Consider the following 16,630-nt stretch of genomic DNA (forward strand, 5'->3'; position numbering starts at 1 on the left):
TTTGGCATACATAGAGAGCTCATTAGGTTACTCCCTTTAAAGGCCTTCTGAATAAATAATCCTTTCTATTTCAGTGGTCACTTCTTTTTGACGGAACTTTCCAGACCCATGGTTAAAGGGGGATTGGGGGAAGGGGGAAGGTGCACACATTGACCAATTTGAAATTTCTGGCTGCATGTATTCTTTTGCAAGAAACAGAAAGTTCCGATGCACAATCCCCAGGGACAAAGGATATGTCATAATACAATCTACCACATAACATTGTCAAAGATCATTTGAGAAGGCAAATTATTAAAAATTAAGGCCAACCATATAAGGAACTACAGAAAATTCCAAAATTTTTCATGCTTTTTACAGAAAACAAGTTAAATATAGTAAAAACATTATTTTATGTATTATATCTTTTTATGTATATATATATATATATATCCACAGGCAAATTGCAATGCTTTATTTTTAAACTTTAGTTTGGAATCAATTTTCAAATAAAATTATGAACTCAAAATAATGAAATTAACAAAACACCAGAGACAAAAATAAAATGTTGACTGGACTAACATTTTGATAGCTTCAATGATGTCAAATCTTACCACTACATTTTGATGTGTTTAAATCAGGAAAACTTTTCTGAACGTAGAGACAAGATAGAATTTGGGCAAGGATATTCTGTTCAATAGTGTAAGACTGAGTAGAAAAACAAAGATAATACCTGGGATGGTGATGTTGAAGAACTATTCAATAATGAAAGTCACAAACACTGATATGAGGAAATAATCAAGTATTCACATAAAGAACTAAATTTAAGTCATCGAAATGATTATGGAACATTCAATATACCAGTTTGAATTTTTTTAAATCATATTATTCCTTTAAAACAGTGAATTGAACAGAGCAATTGAAAAATGTATGAATAAAAATGAATAAACTAGTGAATGATTGAAGGAAACTAAGAATTAGCTAGAAGTCAGGAAGCAAGATTAAGTCTTCAACAAATCCAATAATACAGGAAATATTAGAGAACATAAACACACTAGACATGCTACAGGGTACTCTAGATCAACTCCAAATGGTTTTAAAGATAAGTTACCTGCATGGAATGGAGAGTCAAATTATAATTTTATAATTTTTAACTAATTCATAATAGAAAAAGTTGGGATTTATTTTTTGTTTAATATTTTACTACTTGCCCATTTATATCTAAAAGCTATTTTAAAGATTCATTTTTAACACTAAGTTCCAAATTATTTTCCTTTCTCTTTCCCTACTTCCCCTCATTGAGAAACCAAGGAAATTGATATAAGTTATACATGTTTAGTGATGTAAAATATTTTCTATAATACCATTGTTGTGAAAGAAAATATAGACCAAAAATTACTGAAGAAAAAATAAAATTAAAAAATGTGCTTCAATATAAATTCAGACATTTTTAGTGAACTCTCTCTGGTGAATGAAAAGCAATTTTTTCATCCTAAATTAGAGTTGTCTCAGATCATTGTCTTGCTGGGTATAGCTAAATGATTCATGGCTGATTATTTTATAATGTAATATATAAATACACACACACATACACAAGTTATAGTATACATTGCGTAGAGAAATAAATGTACTATATATAAATCTATAAATGCAAGATATATTTTTAGATAAATACACTATATATTGTATAATAATAATGATAATGAATATTATACATATAGTATAAGTATAATACTAATGTAATGCTATTACCATATATAAAGTACATTTATATTTATATCAGGTCATAAAAGCTTTTACACATTTTTCTGAGAGTATCCTATTCATTAATTCCCATAGCAGAAGCATTTTGCATTATAATTATATACCATAGCTTGTTCAGTCATTCTCCAATTAATCCCCATAATTTCCAATTATTTAACTCTAGAAAAGTGCTCTATAAACATTAGTACATATAGATATTTTAACCTTTTTTTAACTATCTCTTTTACAATATAAACCTATTAAATGGACTGCTAGATAAAGGCTTATTATTGGTTTAATATTGGGCTTTTGGCCTTAACATAATGGTTGAATCAGTTCCCAACTTCATGAATAATACATTAACGTCTCATTTTCCCCAAATCCCCTTTAGCATTTGTCATTTTATTTCCTATACTAATAGCTAATTTAAAAAACTTTAAATTAATACCTCAAAAATAGATTAATCTCCATTTCTCCAATTAAGTTAGAACATTTTTTTTTTCATATAGCTATAGAAAGTTATAATTCTCTGCAATTTTTATATCTTGTGGTCATTTGTCAACTGGAGAATGGCTCTTGTTTTTATAAATTTGATAGTTCTCCATATGTTTGAGAAATGAGGCCTTAATTTGAGAAATTATTTTCAATTTTATTTCAGACTTAATATTGATAACCCAATTGTGTCTGTATGTTATTTCCTTTTTGAGGCAGTTCTGATGCAATTAAGATTCACTCATTCACAGTTCTCTCCCCTCTCCTACATTTTCCTTACACCGTAAAAGCTTTACCTTTCCTTATTGTATTAGACTATCAGGGCACTTTTACTTGAGAATTTTTAGAAAGACTTTGCCTTGGTGTTTTCTGTTGAATTTATTATTCATTTGTTTGTTGATATATTTATTTATGTACTACTTAATTTATTTTCATAAGAGCTTTCAGGTAATTTGATACATTTAAAATTAACTCTCCTGGATATATTTTCAGGTCTGTTGTTTCACATTGTCTTTCATTTTTTCCATTGTTTTGATTTTGTTTTATTGTTTCTTGATTTCTCATAGATATTATCTTCATTTGTCCAACTTCTAATTTTTTTTGAATTATTTTCTTCAGAGAAATTTTGTACTTCTTTTCTGATTGACCAGTTCTGATTTTGAAAACATTCTCTTCATTGATTTTTTATATCTAATTTACCGTTTGGTAAGATCTGTTTTTAAGTTGCTATTTTCTTCAAATATTTGAACATCTGCTTTACTAAAGAGGGGAATCCTTTTTGCATGAGTTTTTCGTAACATTTTTGTTTCTCTTATCAATTTTCCCTACCACTCTTCTTTTAAAAATTTATTGATTTATTTTCATTCATATGCACACACACACACACACACACACACACACACACACACACACACACACATATATATATATATATGTATATATAAAGTTACAAAATTTCCTTCCACCTTCCCTTCCCTTTCCACCCGCACCCCTCAAAGTCGGGTTAGCATTGAATATACGTAATTTGGTTCAACATGTTTACATATTAATCATTTCCAATTTGAGGTATTAGGATTAAAGGAAAGAGGATACATAAGAGATAATTTTTTATAAAGTGTTCATCAGATTCTGAAATGCTTTTTTGTTCTTTTGTTTGCTTGTTTTACTTTATTTTGTTTTCTTTATCTTCCTCTGAATGGGGACAACACAACATTGTCCATAGCTAGTCTAATATGGTTGTCCTAGCTCTCTCAATAAGAGGAGCTGCTTCCAAAAAAGTTTGGTCATGTGACAATGTTATTAATGTGTACATTCTTCATTTGGTTCTGCTCCCTTCACTCAGCATCAAATCCTGTAAATCGTTCCATGCTACTCTAGAGTCTGATCATTTATTGCTTCTTATTGAAGAATTATATTTCATGTATTCATGTCCCATAACCTGTTTAAGCATTTCCAAATTGATAGGGCATCCCCACAATTTCCAATTCTTTACCACTACAAAAAGAGCTACTATAAATATTTTGGATCTTGTGTGACTTTTCCCATTTTTTATGATTTCTTCTGGCTATAGACCTATAATTGGAATTGCTGGATCAAAAGGTATGAAGACTTTTATGGATCTTTGGGCATATTTCTCTCCAGAATGGTTGGACCTGTTCACAAATCCCTTTGCAATGCATCAATGTCCCAGTCCAACATTGATCATTTCTCCTTTTTCTCATCTGGAACAATATGCTAAGTATGAGGTGATACTTCAGTGTTGTTTCAATCTGCATTTTTCTAATCAATAATGATTTGTAGAATGTTTTCATATAATTTATATATAAATTTAATTACGTCATTTGAAAATTGTTTATTCATATCCTTTTACCATTTATCAATTAGAAAATGAATTGTAACTTAAATTTGAAGCAATTCTCTATATGTTTTAGAAATAAGACTTTTAACAGAACTTTTTGTTGTGAAGATTGTTTCTCAGCTTTCTGCTTTCCTTCTAATTTTGGCAGCATTGATTTCATTAGTGCAAAATCTGTTAAATTTATTGCAGTCAAAATCATTCATTTTGGACTTCCGGCCAAGATGGTGGAGAGAAGCCAGGCATAGTTCTAAAGTCTCCTGATCTTTCACCATTTATGATATGAAACAACCCTTTTAACAGAAATCTGACCCACAAAACTCAGAAAGAAAAGCCAGGAGAAGAAACATCTACCTCAGGATTTCTCTTCCGAAATCATGGGTGAGTCCAAGCACAGAGGGCAGATCAGCCAAGGATCAGCCTGATAAGGGGCTGGATTGGAGCCATGATGCCTGAGGGCCCCAGTGACCTGATGCCATGCCTAGATTGTGGGAGCTTGGCTCTACTAGGGAGCAGAGCCACAGGTGTTGGTACTGACCCTCTGGAGCTTGCACACAGGGCTGGGGGGAGATTTACAGTACAGGAGAGCTGCCGACACCATCCCTGGGCGCTTCGGGTGCTCTGAGGAACTCTAAGTCCATGCCTCCATTGCAGCTGAGGCCTCTTCCCAGAACAAACACAATTACAGCCTACTTCTACCTCAGGCACAGGTGTGTGAGCAAAAGAACCAGCCCAGCTGACAATAAGGAGAGGGATGACCTCACCACAGGGTAAAGCCCACCACTGATTAAAGGCAAAAGAACTTAACAGCTGCAACCTCTCCTTTCGGGCTAAAGTTGTAGGCCTCAATCTAGGTCACAGCCAGAGAAAGCAACCAGCACCTCCTACTGGCCAACTGGAGAAATTTCACTGAGTGAATAAAGTCTCTAGGGATCCCAATACCAAACCTCTGTGAATCAGCCCCTCCCCAACTTAAGGTCTTAGCAAAATGAAGAAAGTTCATATTTTTGTATAGAGTAAGAGGTATGGGTCTAAGGAAAAATTTTTGCCATTAATATTTTCCAGTTTTCCCAACAATTTTCCTCACTGAGTTCTTATACCAGAAGGTGATGTCTTTGGGTTTGTCAAATAATAAGTTGCTATACTTATTTAATGCAATTTCTTTTGAACATATCCTAATCCACTTATCTATTTCTTAACCAGAAAACTTCTCTTTATAAGATAGTTTTAGATCTATTGGAGCAAGATTACCTTCCTTTACATGTTTTTTTTTTTATCAATTCCCCTGCTATTCTTGACATTTTTGTTGCTCCACATGATTTTTGCTATTTTTTTCTAAGTCATTATAGTACTTATTTGGTAGTTTCATTGGTATGTTGGTGAATCAGTAATTTAATTTGGGTAGAATTTTGATATTTTTATATTAGCTCTACCTAACCATAAGCAATTGATCTTTTTCAAATTATTTAGATCTGACTTTTTCAGGGGGGTAAGAAGGGTTTTATAATTGTGTTCCTACAGTTTCTGGGTTTGTTTTAGGAGATTCTCAAGTATTTAATGTTGTCTATACTTATTTTAAATTGAATTTCTCTTTCTATCTCTTGCTCTTGAACTTTGTCGTTCATATATAGAAATGCTGATGGCTTATGTATTTATTTTATATCCTGCTACTGTTGAATTTTTTAATTGTCTCAAGGATGTTTTTAAAATGAATTCTCAGGTTCTCTAAGAACACCATCATATCATCTGCAGAGAGTGAAACCTTTGCTTCCTTGTTGCCAATTCTGATTTTTTTGCTACAGCTAGCATTTCTAATACTATATTGAATAGTAATGAGGATAATGGGCATCCTTGTTTCACCTCAGATTTTAATGGAAATGCTCCAAGTTCATTCCCATTACATTCCCATTATATTTGCTGATGGTTCCCCACTTATCTTACATGATTTTCAAAATTGTTTTTGAGGTCTCTTGAAGACTGAAACTAATTCATATTATTTAAAGCCTTTGGATCTAAAATCTTTAACTTTTTTTTTCTTTATCTGAGTGTGTGATTTGATGTTTCTTGTTATCTTAATGACTTACTATGGTCATAATTTTTCTGTTGTTTTCTGTTTCTGTTCTGTTCTTTTTACTCTTTCCCCTAGTCTATTGTTTGATTTCTATCTTTTTGAAAAGTAGAATTCAGGATGAAGGGAGAATTTTTCTAAGACTAAGGAGATTTTTACAACTATTTTCCAGAAATGTTTCTAGGAACCTGAATGTTTTCAGGTCTTCCAAGCTACTATGATCCATAAAGATGTGTATTTACTATACTCTTGTCCTCTGGTCTGTGAATGACCACAAGGACTCTTTTGTGCGCTGAAATTGTGAAAAAATATCCCTGCTCCTATGTGTTCACAAGATGTATTGTTCTAATGCCTTTTCTTATCCTAGGACTGCAGTCAGGACTGTGACCTATCCCTGATTCTAGACAAAGCAGCAGAGTCTTGTCTCTGTGCTAGAGAAAAGACCCAGCAATCTCCTTATGATCAGGAATTCCATTCTTTTAGGAATCCCTTAACATTGTGGAAACTGAGAGCTCTGGTACCAGTTGTTGCTCCTAGAGATTCAGTGGCTTATAGAACAAGCTCTGTGTTTGTTTGAGCTAATCTTTCTCTGGCATAGGCTGTGCTTAATTGTCCTCCTCTCTCACCTAGGTGCAACAGATTTTTCTTCCAAATTATCTTGGGCAGAAAAAAATATTTCAAGTCTCTCTCACTGTTTTCTTTTTTAATTCTGTCACTCTAGATTTTCTTTGAAAACATTCTTTTATTATATTTGGAGGGGATTAAGGGAAGAGCACTGGGGAGTCTCTGCCTTTTCTCTGTCATCTTGGTTCTACTGCTGGGACTTATTTCTTACTATAAGAATTGACACATACTTTCCAAATAAAGGCATTTTATTATTATCTCTGTAATGAGATTTTGAAAAATAATCAAATATCAAACTTTGCCCTTTGAGTTCTGAAATCTATAGTCATATTACAATTGTAACTGCATAAACTCTCTGAGTCATTGTTATTTTGCTAATAATTTCAATATATAATATGTGCCTCAGTTACTTGTTAGCTAGATTGAAAGAAAATTATTTAAGAATTCTTCAAAACCTGTTTGTTAAAAATAACTAGTTATTTATGTACTAAAAGTATATGGGAAAATATACAGGAATTTAAAATAAAATTTTATATTATTCTAGATCAGTCTTATTAATCCAGAAGGAAAACGTTTAAGAGTTTAAATATATTTCTGCGTTACCATTATCCCTTGCACAACATGGAATTTGCCCATCGGAGTTTCAATATATCATGGACTGTCCTTAAAAATTAAGTGGGGAAAAAAAGATAAAAAATGAAAAGGGTACTTTAGGGAGTTTTGGAGAAGTCACAGAAGACATGCAAATTTCAGCAGGTATTGCAGAAAAATGGTCAGAAACTCAGGAAAAGGGCGGGAGCTAAGATGGCAGCTTAAAGACAGGAATTTCTGGGAAAATCATTCCCTAGAAAACTTCTAAAGTCATCAAATTATGACTCTAACCAAAATTTAGTGGGGCAGAATCCACAGAAAGATTGAATGATACAATACTTGGAAGTGCCTTAAAACAGTCATAGGCTGAGAAAATGAGTAAACAAAAGAAAAAGAAGACTATGCTGATAGAAAATTACTTTGGTCACATGGAAGATTCAGAACTTGACAAAGTCAGTTTCTGTAATGAAAAGCTCCAAGAGAAATAAAAAATGATCTCAGACAATGGATAAACTCAAAAAAGAATTTGAAAAGCAATTAAGGGAGGTAGAGGAAAAATTGAAAGGACTAATGAAAGTGATGCAAATAAAGCATGGAAACCAAATCAGCAGATTGGTGGAAGAAATACTAAAAAATACTGAAGAAAATGATGTTAAAAACCAAACCAGTTTAGGCCAAATGGATAAGGCAACACAAAAAGAAAATGAGGGGGATGCCTTACAAATTGAATTGGTCAGCTAGAAAAACACAGAAAAAGCATTCTGAAGAAAATAACTCTTTCAAAGGCAAAATGGAATGAAAGGAAGTAGATCACTTCATGAGAAATCAGAAAGAAATAAAATTATTCAAAAAAACCCACAAAAAATTAGCAGGAAAATGTGAAATATCTCATTGGAAAAACAATCTCCAAAATAGATTCAAGAGAGATAATTTAAAAATTACTGGACTACCTGAAAGTCATTACTAGGAAAAGAATTTCAATTTTCAAGAAATAATACAGCAAAATTTCACTGAGATCCTCGAAGCAGAGAGTAAACTAGAAATTGAGAGAATTCACCGATTACCTCCTGAAAGAGAACCCAAAAGAAAAACTTCCAGGAATACTACAGTCAAATTCCAAAACTCCCAAGTCAAAGAGCTGCCAGAAACAAACAATTCAACTACTGTGACTCTGTAGTCAGGATTACACAGGATTTGGCAGGATCTTCATTAAGGGCTTGTAGGGCTTGAAATTCTGGAAGGCAAAAAATTCTTTGTTTCCAACTGAGAATCAACTGCCCAGCAAAATGGAACATCTTCTTTCAGGGGAAAAGATGGACTTTCAGTGATACAGGGGAATTTCAAACTTTCCTATTGAAAATCAGAGCTGAACAGATAGTTTGATCTTCAAGTACAGGACACACTATAACCAAAAAGAGGGCAGATGAGAAGGATGAATTATGAGGAACATAATGATGTTAAACTGTTTGTATTCCTGAATGGGAAGAAGATACTGATAACGCATATGAACTTTCTCATTTATAAGAGCAGTTGGAAGGAGCATATATATATAGACAAGGTACAGGAAGGAGGTGAATATAATGGCATTATATAGTAAAAAAATGGAGTCAATAGGTGGGTGATAAAGGAAAATCTTGGGTGGAAGAAAAAGGAGAGGAAGAAGGTGCTAAGATATTTCACATAATAGTTAATAAAAAGCTTTTTAAATGGCCTCAAACGGGAATGAGTGAAACTTCATTCCCATCAGAAATGGCTCAGAGCAGAAATAACACATACACACTTAATAGGGTATAGAAATATTTATTACCCTAGCGAAAAATGGGAAGAAAGGGATGTGATAAGGGGGGAATGGGGGAGAAAAGGAGGGAAGAGGTGATAGAAGAGAGTGAAGATTGTGAGAGATGGTTCTCAGATACAGCACACTCTTGAACAGTGACAGGGTGAAAGGAGAGAGAGAGTAGAATAAATGAGAGTGGGAAGGAATAGAGTAGATGGAAATACAGCTAGTAATAGCAACTGTGGGAAAAATATTGAAGCAACTTCTTTTGTGAACTTAGGATAAAGAAGACAACTCATCCCAGAGACAGTTTCATTGGAATCTTAACACAGACTGAAGTACATTTTCTTTCTCTCTCACTACTATGTGGTTTCTCATCTTTTATTGGGGGGGTCTGGCAGTAGGAGGGTTTAGGTTTACTCTCACAACAAGTATATTGTAATAATATAAGTTAAATAAAACAAAAGAAAAAAGAAACTCAAGAATGCATAATATATATACACACATATATGGTATTATTTATTATCAACCTGAATTTTACAATAAGGTACTATTATAAAAAAGGAAATGAAAAAAATTCAGACTTCTCTGGTATGAAGGGAGGACCGAATATTTTTGGCCAATTTTTCCAGAGTGTATGGTGGTTATGTGGAAGGGAAAATTGTGAAATGTTTGAATGTACATGAACACATGTTTATGTATACCTGCATATAAAACTAAATTATGTTCTCTAAATCAGTTTAAGGATTTAATGCAAGAATTCCTATTATTCATATTATTTTTTCTTCTTATGGAGAATTTATTGTGTTAACTCATGTCCTGGAAAAATTATTGGGGCCATTCCACAGTAAAAGTATTGCTACATCATGAATATTTTTGGAAAGGGAGATGGAAATAACATTAAAAGAAAAAAAGAAATAGACATGTACAGATTGAGCCTACAATATTATGTTAACTGACAAGAATTTTCTTTTCCCCTCAGGGGCAAGATCTTATAGTTCATGGAATATTGATATGTTTAGAATGTACTCTGAATGAGGCTGTCTGATAAGTGCTGTGTTAAATCATTTTTATGTGAACATTTAAACTGAATTATTGTACAAATAAAATATTTTTCAACTTGTCAACATTATACATAATTTTGTATAGTAGTGGTGAATTAGACAAAAGCTCTGTTATGTAAATATTGATTCTACTCTACTATTTGAAAATAAGGATTTTAGTAATTGTATGTTGTCACATACTGTTTTCATTCAGAATGTAGACATCACTGACATACATGCCTGAGTAGAATGTAGTTAATAACTTGAATGATTTTACCATTCACAGATATACACATACATATGCACTCAAAGGTTTATATGACATGTTGTTATATTATTTGTTTATATTCAATATTGTATTGATTTTGAAAGAGTTGCTAAAATAATTGGAAAAATATTTTTAAACAATATAAAAATGCTTGAGTCACTAAATAGTTCAACTGATGATATCTACTTCAGGACAACTATAACACTTTATTTTGAGTATTACATATGTACCATGTTCACTAATAAATAACAAAAAATCTCTTCCTTTCCAGAGAAGGACCTATGAATTTAAAATGAAGACCAAAGCTTAACTATCTTCAGTTTTCAAAAATTGTCTTAAGTATTACTTTGGTATATTCGCTCTAGTACTTTTTCTTATTTTTGGATTTGATTCTTCTTTGACATTATTATCAGTTTGGATCTATGGTTACCATAATTACTCATGTAGACCTTGATTAAATTGCTTTTTTGTTGGGGGGAGGGAGAAGGGGATGGAGTGAAGGAGAAAAGTGAAAAATTCAAAACTTTGCAAAAACCATGATTGGTGAAAATTACCATTGAATGTTATTGGAAAAACAAATAAATAAAAATTTTGTTGTTTAAAAATCATCCTTTAATTATATAAAATTAAAAATCATATATTTCCACTTAGTTTGGTGTTTACAAGTATTCAATATAACCATGTATATTTAAAGTGTTATTTATACATCACAGCCCCAAATTGTCCATGATTGTTGCACTGATGGAAAGAGTGAGTCCATCAAGGTGGATCATCACCCCCATGTAGCTGTTAGGGTGTACAATGCCTTTCTACTTATATCCCTCATCATCAGTTAATGCAAATACTTTTACGCTTCCCTGAATTCCCATCCCTCCTGGTTTCTAATAGAATAATAGTGTTAAGTGACATACATATAACACAGTTTGTTAAGCCATTCCCCATTTGAAGGACATTCACTTAACTTCCAATTCTTTGCCACCACAAGTAGGGCGGCTATGAATATTTTTGTAACAGTGATTTTTATAATCTCTTCAGGGTATAAATCCAGTGGTGGAATTGCTGAATCAAAGGGTATGCACATTTTTGTTGCCCATTGGGCTATCTGCAATAGAGAATACCATCTATATCCAGGGAAAGAATTGTGGAGTTTAAATAAAGACCAAAGACTATTACCTTCAATTTTGAAAAAAAAATGTATCTAATTACGTAATTTTGCTATCTCTTATACTTTATTTTTCTTCCTTAAGGATGTGATTTATCTCTCATCACATTCAACTGAAATCAATGTACAACCATGGAAACAATGTAAAGACTAACAGACTGCCTTGCTTGGTGGGTGGGGGGAGGGAATCAAGACTAGGGGAAAAATTGTAAAACTCAAAATAAATAAAATCTTCCTTAAAAAAATAAAATGCTGGGGGCGACTAGATGTTGTAGTGGATAGAGCACCTGCCCTGGAGTCAGGAATACCTGAGTTCAAATCCAACCTCAGACTCTTCATAATTACCTAGCTCTGTGACCTGGGGCAAGCCACTTAACCCCATTGCCTTGCAAAAAAAAAAAAAAAAACCTAAAACAAAAATGCTATTTATGATTATATTTATATATCTGTGAAGTTCATGCAATTGTGGACAACATTTTTATTAGAGATAATATTTTGTTACAGTAAAATTTCCTAAAATTTTAAGAAGTTAGGGAAGCAACAGCGGCAGCTGCAGCAGCTACAGTGGCAGCGGCTGCCCCTGGGTCAAGCTGGGTTTATGGACCCAGCAGAACCAGAACCTGAAGAACAAGAAGAAAGAAAACCATCTTCCACCCAGCAGAAGAAAAACACCAAACTATCTAGCAAAACCACTAAGTTATCCACTAGTGCTAAAGGAATTCAAAAAGGAGCTAACTGAAATCACTCTTGATCTGCCCCGAATTGCAGTGCTGTGCCTAAAGGAGAAAACATTTATGAATGGAGATCAACTATACTTGGCCACCAGGTTCTGTTTATGAGGGTGGTGTGTTTGTTCTGGATATCACATTTTCATCAGATTATCCATTTAAGCCACCAATGGTTACTTTCTGTACCAGACTTTATCACAGAAACATCAGCAGGCAGAGAGTCATCTTTCTGGATATCCTTAAAGACAGACAACTGGAGCCCTGCTCTGACTATTTCAAAGGTTTTGCTGTCTATTTGTTCACTCTGGACAGACTGAAACCCTGCTGATCCTCTGGTTGAAAGCATAGCCAGTCAAGTATTTGACCAACAGAGCAGAAAATGACAGGATAGCCAGACAGTGGACCAAGAGATATGCAACATAAATGGTGTCTTTTTTGTACAATGGGAAGAATCAAGAGGCCTCTTTACACTGTGCAGCAAATCTTTATTGCCTTTACAATACAGACTTCTGTGGATATGTTAAACTGAATCTATTCTCTGCTTTTATCCTTTGAAGACTGGGAGACTGCCCAAAAAAGCTAAATGCTATCACGAGTAGACCTTTGTAGCTGTAGATTAGTTATGTTTAAAATGCCTACTTGCAAGCCTTGCTTCTTTGGGATATCAAAATGTATTTTGTGATGTACTAAGAATACTGTTTCTGAAGTCCACCAAATATTATAGTGCATTTGAGGTTAATTCATAATCTCTATGAAGTTAGTAAAGTAGCTTGTAGATGACTACAAATTATGTGGTTTGTATTAAACCCAGATCTATTTCCAATTATGTGGTACATGCTGTTGTGGAAAATGTTTTACCTTTTACCTTTGTCAGTTTGTAATGAAAGGATTTCCTTTTACCTTTGTAGTTCAGAGAGCGAACACCTAATATATCATCTTGAACACAATAAACATGTTCCTGGAAAAAAAAAAAAAAGAAGAGTTAGGGAATTGTATTGGTAGTATGGGAATTTGTTATTTTATTTAATTTATGAAGGATGGTTACTTCCCTTAAGTAATTATGACTACCTGCTTAAGTGGGTGCTAAATTTTCACAACCTGAAAAATATGTGCTATTACCTTGCTAAATTCAAATGAATTAATTATACTGGTGTCCTTAACGGTAACCTTTTCATCACTTCTGATGACTGTGACCTGTTCCTTAAATTTTGGCATGAATTCCTAATTTCTAGTAAACAACTCCACAAATCTGTGATATTTGTTTCAAATATCATTGTCAACCTATTGCATATTGGACTATTTTAGATGAATGTCACACATGAAAAGCCTTTTAATCCCATTCTTCTATTCTAGTGCTTACATAGACTTCATCTAGAGGAAAAGCGCTTTTTAATATATTTTCAAGTTCTATTGTGTAACATTTGTTAACTTTCTATTCTTATACTTCTATGTTGTAATGCTAGTTATTTGAAAAATATTTCTGTCTATTCTTTGATCAATTAATCAGATTTTCCATGAACTGTCATTAATTTTCCTTTTATTTTTAAATTTTATTTATTAAATTTTCCAACTTCATTCGAAGCTAGTTTTCAACACTCGCTTGTCCTGTAATGTTTTGAATCACACATTTTATTTTCCTCTCCCTCCCTTCTCTCCCCATTCCCCTTGAAAATTAGTAGTCTGATATAACTGAAACTTGAAGTACTATGTTAAATAAATTCCATATTAGTCATGTTGTGAAAGAAGAAACAAAGCAAAAGGGGGGAGTAAGAGAGGAGGAAAAATATAAAGCATAAAGCAAATTTATTAATTTTAACAATTTTTTCATTTGTTTATTTTTTATCCATATACAAATGTATATTTTAAGTTACAAAATTTCCTTTCACCTTCACTTAACTCCCTCCTCCCCTCAGCAATGAACTGTCAGATTAGAATTGAACATACACATTTTTGGTTAACATGTTTACAGATAAGTCATATTCAGTATGAAGGATTAGGATTAAGAGAAAGAGATAATTTTTATAAAATATTCATCACATTCTGAAGGGTTTTTCATTTTCTTTTGTTTTCCTTTGTTTTTCTTGCTCTGGAGGGGCGTAACGTTGTACATAGTGTAATACGGTTGTTCTAGCTCCCTGAATTTCTGAGAGGAGCTGCTACCATCAAAGTTGATCATCTCACAGTGTTGTTGATAATGTGTACATTGTTCTGCTAGTTTTGCTCCCTTCAATCACCATCAGATGCTGTAAGTCATTCCATACTTCTCTAGACTATGCATTCATGATTTCTTACAGAACAAATAATTTTCCTGTACCTGTAGTATTCATGTACCATGACTTGTTTAACAGTTCCTCAATTGGTGGGCATCACAACAATTTCCAGTTCTTTGCCACTACAAAAAGAGGTGATATGAACATTTTGGAACATGTGGGATTTTCCCACTCTTTATGAATTCTTCTTGATATAGGTCTAGAAATGGAATTTATGAGTCAAAAGGAGTGGACATTCATTTTGGTTGTTTTTTTGGCATAGTTCCCTATTGCTCTCCAAAATGGTTGGATCCATTCAAAGCTCGACCAGCAATGCATCAGTGTTTTGGGATTCCCACAACCTCTCCAACATTGGTCATTTTCCCTTTTTTCTGATCTTGGCCAATCTGACAGTTTTGAGGTGATACCTCATTGCTGTTTTAATTTGTGTTTCTTTAATCAATAATGATTTGTAGAATTTGTTCTTATGATTGTATATAGCTTTAACTTCTTCATTTGAAAATTATCCATTCATATCCTTTGACCATTTATTGATTGGGGAATGACTAGTAACCTTATGAATTTGATGCAGTTCTCTATATAGCTTAGAAATGAGAACTTTATCAGAACTCCTAGTTGTGAAGATTGGTTCTAAGCTTTCTTCTTACCTTCTAATTTTGGTAGCATTGATTTTATTCAAAAGCAAAAACTTTTGAATTTAATATTGTCAAAATCATTCATTTTTCAGTTTATAGTGTATGCTAATTCTTGTTTGGACATAAATTTATTATTCATAAATTTATTGTACCATATGAGACAGCTATATTATGTAATGGGTAGAGCACTGGGCTTAGAATCAGGAAGATGCATAAAGCAAATTTTAACAATGGAAACTAAATGCTTTTGTCTTCATGCAGACTCTATAAATGCTTCTCTAGATATTTGCCATTACAAATTCCTTAAAATTGTCTTTGTTGTACAACAGCAGAGAAGAGATAAGCCAATCATATTTGATTATCACACAATGATGATAATAATGTATACTATGGTCTCTGGTTCTTCTCACTTTACCCACCATCAGTTCATGCAAGTCTGTTCAGGTTTTTCTGAGGTTCCATCCTCTTGATTTCTTTTAGAACAACAGTACTTCATCATATTTATATACCACAATTAAATGATCCATTCATTATTTGGTGGGCATTCCTTCATTTTCCCATTCATTTTAGTGATCTCTTTGATACACAGAACTAGTAACAGTATAACTGTATCAAAGAGTATATACAATTTTATTGTTGATAAAGAGAGAGATAAAGAGATAAATAGACAGATAAATAGACAGATAGATAGAAGAAAATGATGGAACTTGATGCAGCACTTTTTTCTACTTTATTCCTTCTTTCTTCCATTAAGTCTGAGAATGGATTGTTGAGTGAAAGGAATATCATTTAAACAACATGGAGAAACTTTTCCTAGCACTAATCTTTAGGACAATAACTAAACAAAGAAGCTCTTGACCATACTTTTCTCTCAGCAGTAACCATAAATTCCAAAATTGTTGAAAGAAAAAGAGAAAGTCAGAGAGAGAGAGAGAGAGAGAGAGATAGAGAGAGAGAGCAAGCATAAATACCTTTTTCCCATGACAGACTAGGACAGAGGAGTGAAAAAGACAAGGAAAATAGCAGAAAATGTATTTAATTCACATCCATTAATTCTGATAATGTCCTAAGAATGGTCTTTCTTTCTAGGATTTAGGTCACCTGAATTCTTTATGCCAATATTTGGAGCAGCATCATACCTTCTATATCCCATTCAAAGCTAGCCTTGAAGATCAGTGAAAGTTTGTTTGTTTAGAAGTGAGACAATATTGAAGTTTGTGATCCCTTACTTATTCAAGAATGTGGAATACTTTCCTGAAATTATATCCTGAATACACACAGAAAAAGGAAGGCCAATTTATTGCCTTTCACTACATAGTTACATTCTGTAATTGAACCTACTGCCAAATATCTGAGTCAAGCACCTAACAATATTTAGCTAACAATTAATTAAAGCCC

The 16,630-nt window shown here is 33.0% G+C and overlaps 1 pseudogene; it reads left to right on the forward strand.

Annotated features, from left to right (window-relative positions):
* The first annotated feature begins 4,511 nt into the window (after positions 1 to 4,511).
* LOC141499150 (ubiquitin-conjugating enzyme E2 E3 pseudogene) lies at positions 4,512 to 12,750 on the forward strand (annotated as a pseudogene).
* Positions 12,751 to 16,630: the final 3,880 nt, after the last annotated feature.

This window comes from Macrotis lagotis, chromosome X, assembly GCF_037893015.1.
Source record: "Macrotis lagotis isolate mMagLag1 chromosome X, bilby.v1.9.chrom.fasta, whole genome shotgun sequence".
Classification (NCBI taxonomy): Eukaryota; Metazoa; Chordata; class Mammalia; order Peramelemorphia; family Peramelidae; genus Macrotis; species Macrotis lagotis.